This window comes from Lampetra fluviatilis, chromosome 58 (assembly GCF_964198595.1).
Source record: "Lampetra fluviatilis chromosome 58, kcLamFluv1.1, whole genome shotgun sequence".
Lineage (NCBI taxonomy): Eukaryota > Metazoa > Chordata > Hyperoartia > Petromyzontiformes > Petromyzontidae > Lampetra > Lampetra fluviatilis.
Window position 1 is genome coordinate 4,657,076 of NC_136332.1, and position 14,505 is coordinate 4,671,580.

General features: G+C 48.4%; 1 protein-coding gene across 1 annotated transcript in view; it reads right to left on the reverse strand.

The window, feature by feature from the left end:
• The window catches only part of LOC144950520 (BAI1-associated protein 3-like), a 100,275-nt gene extending 88,550 nt beyond the window's left edge, over positions 1-11,725 (reverse strand). The window contains exon 1 of the mRNA XM_078880658.1: positions 11,167-11,725. The gene's annotated coding sequence lies outside the window, so the exon portion shown is untranslated. The remainder of the gene's footprint in view (positions 1-11,166) is intronic.
• Between the last annotated feature and the right edge of the window lie 2,780 nt (positions 11,726-14,505).

The window sequence follows — 14,505 nt, forward strand, 5'->3', positions numbered from 1 at the left end:
CCATAGACTTACATAGAGACCCATAGACTCACATATAGACCCATAGACTTACATAGAGACCCATGGACCGACAGAGACACCCATAGACGCACACAGAGAGCCGTAGACTCACATAGAGACCCATAGACTTACATAGAGACCCATAGACTTACATAGAGACCCATAGACTTACATAGAGACCCATAGACTTACAGAGAGACCTATAGACTTACTAGAAACCCATGGACTTACAAAGAGACCCATAGACCGACAGAGACACCCATAAACTAACACAGAGACCCATAGACTCACACAGAGACCCATAGACTCACACAGAGACCTATAGACTCACACAGAGACCCATAGACTTACATAGTGACCCATAGACTCACACAGAGACCCATAGACTCACACAGAGACCCATAGACTCACATAGAGACCCATAGACTCACATAGAGACCCATAGACTTACATAGAGACCCATAGACTTACATAGTGACCCATAGACTCACACAGAGACCCATAGACTCACACAGAGACCCATAGACTCACACAGAGACCCATAGACTCACACAGAGACCCATAGACTCACACAGAGACCCATAGACTCACACAGAGACCCATAGACTCACACAGAGACCCATAGACTCACACAGAGACCCATAGACTCACTACAGAGACCCACAGACTCACTGCAGAGACCCACAGACTCACACAGAGACCCACAGACTCACACAGAGACCCACAGACTCACACAGAGACCAATAGACTCACACAGAGACCCATAGACTCACACAGAGACCCATAGACTCACTACAGAGACCCATAGACTCACTACAGAGACCCACAGACTCACTACAGAGACCCATAGACTCACTACAGAGACCCATAGACTCACACAGAGACCCATAGACTCACACAGAGACCCATAGACTCACACAGAGACCCATAGACTCACACAGAGACCCATAGACTCACACAGAGACCCATAGACTCACACAGAGACCCATAGACTCACTACAGAGACCCATAGACTCACACAGAGACACATAGACTCACACAGAGACCCATAGACTCACACAGAGACCCATAGACTCACACAGAGACCCATAGCCTCACACAGAGACACATAGACTCACACAGAGACACATAGACTCACACAGAGACCCATAGACTCACACAGAGACACATAGACTCACACAGAGACCCATAGACTCACTACAGAGACCCATAGACTCACACAGAGACCCATAGACTCACACAGAGACACATAGACTCACACAGAGACCCATAGCCTCACTACAGAGACCCATAGACTCACACAGAGACACATAGACTCACACAGAGACCCATAGACTCACACAGAGACCCATAGACTCACACAGAGACCCATAGACTCACACAGAGACACATAGACTCACTACAGAGACCCATAGACTCACACAGAGACACATAGACTCACACAGAGACCCATAGACTCACACAGAGACCCATAGCCTCACAACGAGACCCGGGCACTCAGAGACTCGTACTGACAATGAACTGATGACATCAGTAACAACGCAAAAAAGAGCTTGATAGCTCATCGGATTTCTTCCGGATGAATCAAGATTGCTGATCGTGATCATCGCACCGAACCGTCTGATGTACGGGGTGATGCCGACAATCGCGAAAGTCGTCACGTGACAGTTGGTTGTGTTTTTATTTATTTTTCCTGCTCCAACCAACAACAACAACAACTAAAAACCCACACAACTTCGAGACATCGGCGCGAACAAACCTCCTTGCTCGGCTCGCAAAGGCCACGCCGTGGAAATCCTACACCGTCTGCTGGCCGAACCCATAGGGGCCGCCCATAAATGACGTCACGAGATTTAGGACGATTTTTGACTCCCCCCCTCCCCCCTCGTCACAAAACGTCAGACCCCCCCCCCCCTCAAATATGACGTCACAAAACTTTGTCCCCCCCAAAAAATAAATAAAACATGCTTCAAATCGCTTGAAACTATTGTCATTGCAGTGCGTATTTAATGTGGCGCTGCACTCTGATGTTGTAGGAGAAAACATTTATTAAAAAGTCTATTTAATTAAGCAGAACGTGTTGTCTATATTCATTTAAAGTTGCGCATTTTTAGGTGACGTCACATTTCTCACCCCCCCCCCCCACCTCGTCACACATCGTCACAAATGTCTGACCCCGACCCCCCCCCCCCTAGGTGCGTGACGTCATTTATGGACGGCCCCATACCCGCGGGACAACCTCCGCTGAGGTTCACTCGAGCAAAACAAGACGTCCTCCAGCTACCACCCCACCCCGCCTCTCCCGCCGGATGGAGGCTCGTTGATGATTGTTGAGGATTGTTGACGATTCATTCTAGATTTTAAGTTTTCGTGACTGCAATGATTCATACTCGTCGGTTTTTTCGGTAAAGTCACGCGGGTAAAACAAATTTAAATAATTTCGATTTAAAGCTTCTTTCGTGACTGCAGGGATTCATCTTCTTGGTTCTTTCGGTAAAGTCACGTAGAAGGGAAATAATAAAATAATACAAATAAAACATAATAAAATAATTTTAAAGCTTTCGTGACTGCAGGGATTCATCTTCTTGGTTCTTTCGGTCAAGTCACGTAGAATGGAAATAATAAAATAATACAAATAAAACATAATAAAATAATTTTAAAGCTTTCGTGACTGCAGGGATTCATCTTCTTGGTTCTTTCGGTAAAGTCACGTAGAAGGGAAATAATGAAATAATAAAAATAAAACATAATAAAATAATTCTCACGACGTTTCGGCCACAACACAAGCAGCCGTCCTCAGGTGAAGACCAGGTCTGTCGAGGCGACAGCGTCTAAAGTGTGGTGGTGTTTCATTTAGACGCTGTCGCCTCGACAGACCTGGTCTTCACCTGAGGACGGCTGCTTGTGTTGTGGCCGAAACGTTGTGAGAATTATTTTATCATGTTTTATTTTATATTATTTTATCACTTCCCTTCTACGTGACTTTACCGAAAGAACCAAGAAATTTTAAAATAAACTAAATCAGCACGTTTCGGAAGCTTGCGTCGCCTCCGAAACTTTGTGATTTAATTTATTAAAACAATTTTACCTACGTGACTTTACCGAAAAAAATACAATTAATTTTAACCTACGTGACTTTTACCGAAAGAACCAACGAGTCGGTATGAATTTATTTTCTCAGAAGCGACCTGGACACAAATCATCGCTCAACAAAGCGGCTTATCCCGTGGAAATGTTCTAGCAAGCGAAGTCATCTAAATCACATCAGTGGGCATTGCTAAATGTGGATGAGCCACTCCGTAGACCTGTCATTTAATGATGATCAGATCTAATAATAGGGGGTTTTCCCCCTTGTTTCAGGCAACAAAACTGAAACCTTTTTACCAGGATTCATGTCTGCATTAACCACAATACTTGCGGTCAAAATGCAAACAAAAAACACGCTCTGATAATGTATGCATTGTCCTTGAAGCTGATTGGTCCACACCAGAGACAGCTTTCTTTTGAGCCTCGTCTTGAGACGAGACATGAATCCTTGTAATAAGTATAACCCGTAAAAACAAAGGTTTTCACTATAAATCCTTTATTTGCGTGGCGGCTAGAGTCCTCTCGTCCTCTGGCTTGAGATGGCTGCCACCTATGGGTCAGATGATTGCATTGCACCATTGAGCAATTGGTAATTAAACATAATATTTTTGTCCTAAAAAGTGTAAAATTTTGGAAAAAAAATTTCACGAACATTAATTGTCACGCACGACGAGTCTGTGTGGAAAATGTCAGCTCGATTGGATCACGGGAAGTGGGTGAAAAAACGAGCGAAAGATTTGCACGGTCCTAAGCAAGCAAGCGAACTTAATATAAAGGATTTTAAAATAAGTATAACCCGTAAAAACAAAGTTTTTCACTATAAAGCCTTTATATGCGTGGCAGCGAACTTAATATAAAGGATTTTAAAATATATTCGCTTGTGGAGGACGCGGGGATCGATCCCGCGACCTTTGGCATGGGAAGTGAGGGCGCTACCAACTGCGCTACTCCGCCACGGCCTGTGGAGGGGTTACGCTCTGGGCTCTTACACTCTGACGTTCAGCCAAAGCCATGAATGAGTTCTATTTGAATATATGTAAAATACATTTTTTTTGCCTAAAAAGTGTAAAATTTTTCACGAACATTAATTGTCACGCACAACGAGTCTGTGTGGAAAATGTCAGCTCGATTGGATCACGGGAAGTGGGTTAAAAAACGACCGAAAGATTTGCACGGTCGTAAGCAAGCAAGCAAGCACGCAAGCACGCAAGCAAGCAAGCAAGCGGACTTAATATAAAGGATTAAAAAAAAAGGTTTCAGTTTTGTTGCCAGAAAAAAGGGAAAACCCTGATTATTATATTTTGGTACTGCCAAACGGATGTCTATTGTTGATGATTGTTGAATGTGCAGTCACCGCACCGCTCCCCCCCCACACCCCAAGCCGTGGGGAGTTGAACCTCGCATCTCGTGACAACCTCCGTAGGGCTCACTCGCCTGACCCGCATCGCCGGCCGTGTCGCTATGAACACCAAAGCGGTCCTGCCCCGCTTGGAAAGCCGTAGGACGCAGCAAAGTTGATTATTTACCAGCCTCCCCACCCCCTACCCCACTGCTAAATTGCCAGAGACGAACTGTGGTCGAAAGAGCAGCGAACACCATACTCTTTGGTTCATTCGGTAAAGTCACGTAGGTATAAAATAAAATGTCATTTAATAACAATATTTAATACAATATTTTATAATTTTATAATTTTATTTTATAACTAAATTTTTATTTTATTTATAAAATAATAATTATTTTTTTATAAAATATTATTTAATAAAATACTATTTTATAAAATATTATTATTTAATAAAATACTATTTTATTAAACAATAACATTTTATTTTATTTGATAAAATATTATTTAAGAAAATAATATTTGATTAAATAATAACATTTTATTTTATAAATAAAATAATACTTTCACGAAATAATATTTTATTTCAAGACAACCGCTGTTACAGAATAATACTAATCATCATCATCATAGTAATTGAATTATAATACATTTTTGGTTGTTCCACTTAAAGTGCCTTCGACACGGGGCTCGCGAACAGCACTTGCCCCTACAGTGTGTGAAGGCTATACCGGGCGAGAGAGAGTGATAGATAGAGGGGGGTGTGTGTGTGGAACTTTGTCTTTGTTTTGCAGTGTTTACCTCGCCGTCTGAATCATTTAATTGCCCGAGCCAAGGATGACTCTGCCACGAACAAACACAAACACGAGTGGTAGACCAGCATTTAAATGAGCACGCCTAGGGTAGGGGGAGGGAGGTTTGCACGCTAACGATCGTAACGATAACACTGGTCAACAACAAAAAAACATTTTTTTCTGGCCTGGACTTTTGCAGCTGTTTTAGACTAAATTCAGGGTGCTGGTTCCAAATCTGATCTCAGATCACCATCATCATCTCTCCAGGGGTGAGTAAAGTTAAGTACCACTTTGTGAGCCTATAACCACGTGGAACCACACGGGGAAGATCAATAAGTTCCCGTCCTTTGAGCAGACCGGTCTCGGCCATGGACACGTGGAATTTCCAACTGGTTTAATAATTATTGCACACACACACAAAATTATAATTTTGCGTCAATACATTACACTGGTCAACAAAAAAAACTTTTTTTTCTGGCCTGGACTTTTGCAGCTGTTCTAGACTAATTTCAGGGTTCTGATTCCAAATCTGATCTCAGATTTGCTCTATCACATCTCATTTTTATGTTATCGGCATACCCCATTTTCATTGATTTTACCGGAAATTAACTCTGTCACTTATGATTGAAAGTTGTTGCGAGTCAGTGACTGCTTTAGTGTTAAAATATGGTGCTGTAGTTATAGGATAGTGTGTTTATAATATCATTTTATGTAGATATCCACACTTATTTAATATTTTTCTTCTGCAGTTTTTATTGAACATGCAATATTTGATATCTCAAAAAAACCTGATGTGATAACCAAAAACTGATGCCAGATTTGGAATCAGCGCCCCAAAATTACCTTAAACCCGTGGGAATATATTCTTGGTTCTTTCGGTAAAGTCACGTAGAAGGGAAATAATAAAATAATAAAATAACAAAAATAAAACATAATAAATAATTCTCACGACCTTTCGGCCACAACGCAAGCAGCCGTCCTCATGTCGTGAGAATTATTTTATTATGTTTTATTTTTATTATTTTATTATTTCCCTTCTACGTGACTTTACCGAAAGAACCAAGAAGATGAATCCCTGCAGTCACGAAAGAAGCTTTCAATCGAAATGTAATATACAGGGTGTTTGTAACAGATGGACCCGATTTGAAATCGCTCTATCTCTGCAACCACGAACCGCCCACGAATGAAACTCTTACCGCTTGAAAGTGCGCGGCATCGAGTTTCAATGTATCATCGCTGGATGCCTCTCCCAGCGCACAAACATCCTATAGCCTCAGTCATTCGCAAGACGGTGACCCCTCAACACAAGAGGGGCGTTTTGCGTCCTGCAGTTCAGCGAGACTAAATCCGTAACTGCGGTGTAAGCGTGCGTTTCAACGGCGTTTTGGCATTGATCCGCCAATGTCAAAGAGTCGTTTCGTCGTTTGTACCGAAAATTTGAGGAAACGGGCTGTTTGTGTAAGGGGAAGAGCACATGGCAACCTCGGAGGGAAACGTGAGAGGAGAGACGTTTGGGACGAATTCAACTATCGTCTCGATGCTGTCCGTGCAGCGGGTGTAGGGCACATAGAGCATTTATAAAATGTTTAGTGAAACTCGATAACTCGTTAAACCGTTTGCAACTTTTCGTGTAATTGTGACATGTTGCCATCGTGAAATATACTGCTTTGAAATTGTGTCCATCTCTTTGAATCACCCTGTAGTAGTATATCCTCAGCTGTCAATAGAGAATCTTCAGGGCCGACGTAGAGGCACGCAGAGCACACAGAGAGAGAGAGCACGAGCCTGAGATGTGTGGGACACGTGGGGGAGGAGGATGGGTTAAAGCAACTTAAAGGTTGGGAACAGGAGGAGGGGGGGAGGGAGTGATGGGTGGGACACGTGGGGGAGGGAGTGATGGGTGGGACACGTGGGGGAGGGAGTGATGGGTGGGACACGTGGGGGAGGATGAGGAGGATGATGGGTTAAAGCAACTTAAAGGTTGGGAACGGGAGGAGGGGGGGAGGGAGTGATGGGTGGGACACGTGGGGGAGGATGAGGAGGATGATGGGTTAAAGCAACTTAAAGGTTGGGAACGGGAGGAGGGGGGGAGGGAGTGATGGGTGGGACACGTGGGGGAGGGAGTGATGGGTGGGGCACGTGGGGTAGGATGAGGAGGATGATGGGTTAAAGCAACTTAAAGGTTGGGAACGGGAGGAGGGGGGGAGGGAGTGATGGGTGGGACACGTGGGGGAGGATGAGGAGGATGATGGGTTAAAGCAACTTAAAGGTTGGGAACGGGAGGAGGGGGGGAGGGAGTGATGGGTGGGACACGTGGGGGAGGATGAGGAGGATGATGGGTTAAAGCAACTTGGAGGATGGGAACAGATGGAGGGGGGGAGGGAGTGATGGGTGGGACACGTGGGGGAGGGAGTGATGGGTGGGACACGTGGGGGAGGGTGAGGAGGATGATGGGTTAAAGCAACTTGGAGATTGGGAGGGGGGAGGGAGTGATGGGTGGGACACGTGGGGGAGGGAGTGATGGGTGGGACACGTGGGGGAGGAGGATGATGGGTTAAAGCAACTTAAAGGTTGGGAACAGGAGGAGGGGGGGAGGGAGTGATGGGTGGGACACGTGGGGGAGGGAGTGATGGGTGGGACACGTGGGGGAGGATGAGGAGGATGATGGGTTAAAGCAACTTGGAGGTTGGGAATAGGAGGAGGGGGGGAGGGAGTGATGGGTGGGACACGTGGGGGAGGGAGTGATGGGTGGGACACGTGGGGGAGGATGAGGAGGATGATGGGTTAAAGCAACTTGGTGGTTGGGAACAGGAGGAGGGGGGGAGGGAGTGATGGGTGAGACACGTGGGGGAGGGAGTGATGGGTGGGACACGTGGGGAAGGATGAGGAGGATGATGGGTTAAAGCAACTTGGAGATTGGGAACAGGAGGAGGATGGGGGGGAGGGAGTGATGGGTGGGACACGTGGTGTGCAGGGTGGTGGAGAGCACTCAGAGGGGAAGAGAAGACCTATGGCCAAGCCCTGGTGCCGGTGGTGACGAGACTGTGAGAGGCGGTCTTTGATGAGCGGGAACAACAGAAATGCACCCCACGAGCCCGCTCGGGGCAAGTGATGTGTGTGTGTAGGTTGAACTTCTCTCGCACCGTACGTAGCCAAACCGCGTTAATCGGAGGTGTGGGGGAAGGACAACAAACTATGGGTCTTTGTTTGAGTCTATGGGTCTCTGTGTGAGTCTATGGGTCTCTGTGTGAGTCTATGGGTCTCTGTGTGAGTCTATGGGTCTCTGTGTGAGTCTATGGGTCTCTGTGTGGGTCTATGGGTCTCTGTGTGAGTCTATGGGTCTCTGTGTGAGTCTATGGGTCTGTGAGTCTATGGGTCTCTGTGTGAGTCTATGGGTCTCTGTGTGAGTCTATGGGTCTCTGTGTGGGTCTATGGGTCTCTGTGTGAGTCTATGGGTCTCTGTGTGAGTCTATGGGTCTCTGTGTGAGTCTATGGGTCTCTGTGTGAGTCTATGGGTCTCTGTGTGAGTCTATGGGTCTCTGTGTGAGTCTATGGGTCTCTGTGTGAGTCTATGGGTCTCTGTGTGAGTCTATGGGTCTCTGTGTGAGTATATGGGTCTCTGTGTGAGTCTATAGGTCTCCGTGTGAGTCTATGGCTATCCGTGTGAGTGTATGGGTCTCCGTGTGAGTCTATAGATCTTTACGTGAGTCTATGGGTCTCTGTGTGAGTCTATGGGTCTCTGTGTGAGTCTATGGGTCTCTGTGTGAGTCTATGTGTCTCTGTGTGAGTCTATGGGTCTCTGTGTGAGTATATGGATCTCTGTGTGAGTCTATGGGTCTCTGGGTGAGTCTATGGGTCGCTGTGTGAGTCTATGGGTCTCTGTGTGAGTCTATGGGTCTCTGTGTGAGTCTATGGGTCTCTGTGTGAGTCTATGGGTCTCTGTGTGAGTCTATGGGTCTCTGTGTGAGTCTATGGGTCTCTGTGTGAGTCTATGGGTCTCTGTGTGAGTCTATGGGTCTCTGTGTGAGTCTATGGGTCTCTGTGTGAGTCTATGGGTCTCTGTGTGAGTCTATGGGTCTCTGTGTGAGTCTATGGGTCTCTGTGTGAGTCTATGGGTCTCTGTGTGAGTCTATGGGTCTCTGGGTGAGTCTATGGGTCTCTGTGTGAGTCTATGGGTCTCTGTGTGAGTCTATGGGTCTCTGTGTGAGTCTCCACTGCCCCACCCCCCCCAAAACCATATTTCCATTTTGAAAATAAAACATGCTTCAAATCGCTTTAAACTATTCATATCATTGTAGTGCCTATTTAATGTGGCGCTGCACTCTGATGTTGTATGGGTGTTGTTATAAGAATTCTAGATGTATTTAAAGTTGCGCATTTTGATGTGACGTCACATTTCTCAACCCCCCTCTCTACTCGACAAACACATCGTCACAAATGTCTGACCCCCCCCCCCCCCAGGTGCGTGACGTCATTTATGGACAGCCCCTAAGAAGGCTCGCCGTGTCGCATGAAGGATCGGTGTTGGACGGTGCCACCCCCCAGGGCCGCCTTTGTCTCCCCAGTGGCGATGTTTACTACACACCGCACCAGGTACTCATTTGAGGCTGAGTCGACCTAGGGGAGGCCCAGGTACCGGTTCAGATAATCGTCACCGGTGTTGGCCGTGAGCGGGAATCGAACTCGGGTAACGGGGTTCGTGGCGCAGTGCGGTAACCACGACACCACCGCTCCCCACATAGAAGAAACAAAGACAAAGACCACCGGTATAGCCTCTACAGACTGTCGGGGCAAGTGCGTTTCGAGCGAGTCTCACCTATGCAGAAATAGACACAACAGCAAAGGTCCCCCGTATAGCCTTCACAGGCTGTCGGGCGAAGGGCTGTACGCCAGTAGCAGCTATGACAACATATACACAAAGGTAAAGATCCCCCGCATAGCCTCAGCGGACTGTCGGGGCAAGGGCTGTTAGCGAGTAGCACCTATGACGACACAGACACAGAGACAAAGATCCCCCGTGTAGCCTTAACAGGCTGCAGGGGCAAGTGCTGTTAGCGAGCACCTATAAAGGCCGGAACGGTACACGAGGGGGTGGGTGGCCAGCACCACGCCCGACCGCCTTTGTCTCCCCAGTGGCGATGTTTACACACCGCACCAGGTACTCATTTGAGACTGAGTCGACCTAGGGGAGGCCCAGGGCCCCTTCAGATAATCGTCACCGGTGTTCGCCGTAAGCGGAAATCGAACCCGGGTCGCCAGGTTCGTAGCGCAGCGTAGCGCTAACCACTACACCACCGCTCCCCACGACACACACGCATACACACACACAAAGATCAAAGATCCCCCGTGTAGCCTTAACAGACTGTAGGGGCAAGTGCTGTTAGCGAGCACCTATGAAGGCCGGAACGGTACACGAACGAGGGGGTGGGTGGCCAGCACCACGCCCGACCGCCTTTGTCTCCCCAGTGGCGATGTTTACACACCGCACCAGGTACTCATTTAATGCTGAGTCGACCTAGGGGAGGCCCAGGACTGGTTCAGATAATCGTCACCGGTGTTCGCCGTGAATCGAACTCGGGTCGCCAGGTTCGTAGCGCAGCGTAGCGCTAACCACTACACCACCGCTCCCCACGACACACACAAAGATCAAAGATCTCCCGTATAGCCTTATCAGACTGTAGGGGCAAGTGCTGTTAGCGAGCACCTATGAAGGCCGGAACGGTACATGAGTGGGTGGGTGGCCATCACCACACACACACACGCGCGCACACGCACACACGCATACCAACACACACGCACATACACACACGCGCACACACACACACACGCGCACACACACACGCACACACACACACACGCGCACACACACACACGCACAGAAGCCCACATCAGTGTCTCCAGAGATAGGGAGTACAAATCGCGACTCACGGTCCACTCTCGACTCACCGGAGCGAGTCGACGGCTGCGGTTCAACAATCGAATCTTCACTCTTCTTCCTCTTCACGGAGCCGAGTTCTCTACGACTAACGAAGCCTCTTCATGTGTACACGCGCACACGAATAGATTTAGCGCGTGTGTGTGTGTGCGTGTGTGTGTGTGCGTGTGTGTGTGTGTGCGTGTGTGTGTGTGTGCGTGTGTGTGTGTGCGTGCGTGCGTGTGTGTGTGCGTGCGTGTGTGTGTGCGTGTGTGTGTGTGCGTGTGTGTAACTGCGGTGTTCTAGTCCTGCAAGCCGCAATTGTTACGACCATTTCCGAGCCATCATCTTCGCCAGTAGTTGTAGCAGTTTCCCGATGTCTGTTGGGTGGGGTGGTGGTGTGTTGTTTTTTTGTTGTTGTTTAGCAAAGTTACGGGGTTATAGCCTCACCACCATCATCATCATCACCGCCACCACCGCCGGCTCGCTCTCTCTCTCTCATCGGTCAAGGCACTCGAAGTGTTATTAACGCAGCCGTCGCTACAGGCTGCTGCTGACGATGTAGTGATCACCACCGCAGTACGAACCAAACGTGGGTCCCATCCCCTCCTCCACCCCATCGCTTTTATAACACACGCAGAGGTGGAGATTCGGGATTTCCGCTCCTCCCCCCCCCATCTCCCTTCCCCCCATCGCCATCCCCCCCATCGCCCTCCCCCCCCATCTCCCTCCCCCCCATCGCCCTCCCCCCCATCTCCCTCCCCCCCCATCGCCCTCCCCCCCATCTCCCTCCCCCCCCATCGCCCTCCCCCCCATCTCCCTCCCCCCCATCTCCCTTCCCCCCATCGCCCTCCCCCCCCATCTCCCTCCCCCCCCATCGCCCTCCCCCCCCCATCTCCCTCCCCCCCCCCATCGCCCTCCCCCCATCTCCCTTCCCCCCATCGCCCTCCCCCCATCTCCCTCCCCCCCCATCTCAATTCCCCCCATCGCCCTCCCTCCCATCTCCCTCCCCCCCCATCGCCCTCCCCCCCCCCCCATCTCCCTCCCCCCCCCCATCGCCCTCCCCCCATCTCCCCTTCCCCCCATCGCCCCCCCCCCCCCATCTCCCTTCCCCCCATCGCCCCCCCCCCCCCCATCGCCCTCCCCCCCATCTCCCTCCCCCCCCATCGCCCTCCCCCCCATCTCCCTCCCCCCCATCGCCCTCCCCCCCATCTCCCTTCCCCCCATCGCCCTCCCCCGCCACCCCCCAAATGATGACGACATTGCAAAGAGTTGGAGGCAATGTCGGATGATTCTCGTAGCAAAAGTAGCTACGTAAGTAGCGGTAGTAGTAGCTACTACTTATGTAGCTACTACTACTTACGTAGAAGCTACTACATGTGCAATAGTAGCTACTACTTGTGTAGCTACTACTATCTTATTGGTTATTTCGGTAAAGTCACGTAGAAGGGAAGTAATAAAATAATAAAAATAAAACATAATAAAATAAAATATTATTATATTATTATATTATTTTATTTTATTATGTTTTATTTTTATTAAAAATTAAACATAATAAAATAAAATATTATTATTTTATTATTATATTATTTTATTTTATTATGTTTTATTTTTATTATTTTATTACTTCCCTTCTACGTGACTTTACCGAAAGAACCAAGAAGATGAATCCCTGCAGTCACGAAAGCTTTAAATCGAAATTTAGCTACTACTACTTATGTAGTAGCTACTACTTGTGTAGCTACTACTTGTGTAGTAGTTTATACACGTGTACATGCGTGTAGTAGCTACTACATATGCAGCTACTACTACATGTGTAGTAGCTGCTACATGTATAGTAGCTGCTACATGTGTAGTGCTACATGCGTGTAGTAGCTACTACATATGCAGCTACTACTACATGTGTAGTAGCTGCTACACGTATAGTAGCTGCTACATGTGTAGTGCTATATGTGTGTAGTAGCTACTACATATGTAGCTGCTACTACATGTGTAGTAGCTGCTACATGTGTAGTGCTATATGTGTGTAGTAGCTACTACATATGTAGCTACTACTACATGTGTAGTAGCTACGGGCCCGCACTTTCAAGGGCCCCGCGCTAAACGCTTTCAAGCTATCAACTCCGGTTCTGTGATTCTGCACTTGCTCTATCACTATAGTACTATACCGCCTTCAACTTTTACGAACGACCGGGTGTTTAAGGTTAGCGATTTGTCGTATTATCTGGCTGTGCAGCAAATGAAAAAAAAACAATTACTTAACTATGCAAGTGAAAAAATGTGTGTGTTTTAATTTTTAAGTGCTTTATTTATTTAGGGTCCCATTTATAACATTTGCTACAGGGCCCCGCACTAACTTCATCCGGCACCGATAACTCCCCTCTATCACCCTGACTGCACCTAGCCTGGCACAAGCGCCGTAGCGAACGGCTGCTGCTGCTGCTGTTGTTGTGATCAGGTTGTGACCCGAGTTCGAATCTCGCTCGGGGTAGGGGAGGAGGGGCGGATCAACTCTCCAACACGAATCACGGCACCGACATCAACTACGGAACAACCACAACTACGCTGCCTGTCTTCTTGGTTCTTTCGGTAAAGTCACGTAGAATGGAAATAATAAAATAATAAAAAATAAAACATAATACAATAATATAGGGAAGCCATGCCAACAACTACTCACACACTCAGCTGCAGCAGCAGTAGCAGCTGCTGCAGCAGTAGCAGCAGCTGCAGCAGCAGTAGCAGCAGCTGCAGCAGCAGCAGCAGCTGCAGTAGCAGCAGTAGCAGCAGCTGCAGCAGTAACAGCAGCTGCAGCAGTAGCAGCAGCAGTAGCAGCAGCTGCAGCAGTAGCAGCAGCTGCAGCAGCAGCTGCAGCAGTAGCAGCAGTAGCAGCAGTAGCAGCAGCATCAGCGGCTTGCAGGCAACGATCGATCAACAGGCGATGGAGGTCACCGCACAGCGCGCTTTCAAGGTGCGCTGCTGCGGCCGTCTGGAACGTTCTTGTGATTTGTGTTTAGTTTGATGTCCTTTGCGCAGCTCCGATTGGCTGCGTGCTGTGCGAAAGAAGTTCAACAAAGATACAGAAACACAAAGCAATGAGTGACGATTATCTGAACCGGTTCCTGGGCCTCCTTCCCCTAGGTCGACTCAGCCTCAAATGAGTACCTGGTGCGGTGCGGCATTAACATCGCTACTTGGGAGACACGAAGGCGGCCGGGCGTGGTGCCGGCCACACCACCCCCTCGTGTGCCGTGCCGGCCTTCACGTGTCGGCCTTCACGTGTCGGCCTTCACGTGTCGGCCTTCACGTGTCGGCCTTCACGTGTCGGCCTTCACTTGTTGCTGCTCCTCGCTAACAGCACTTGCCCCAAAGTT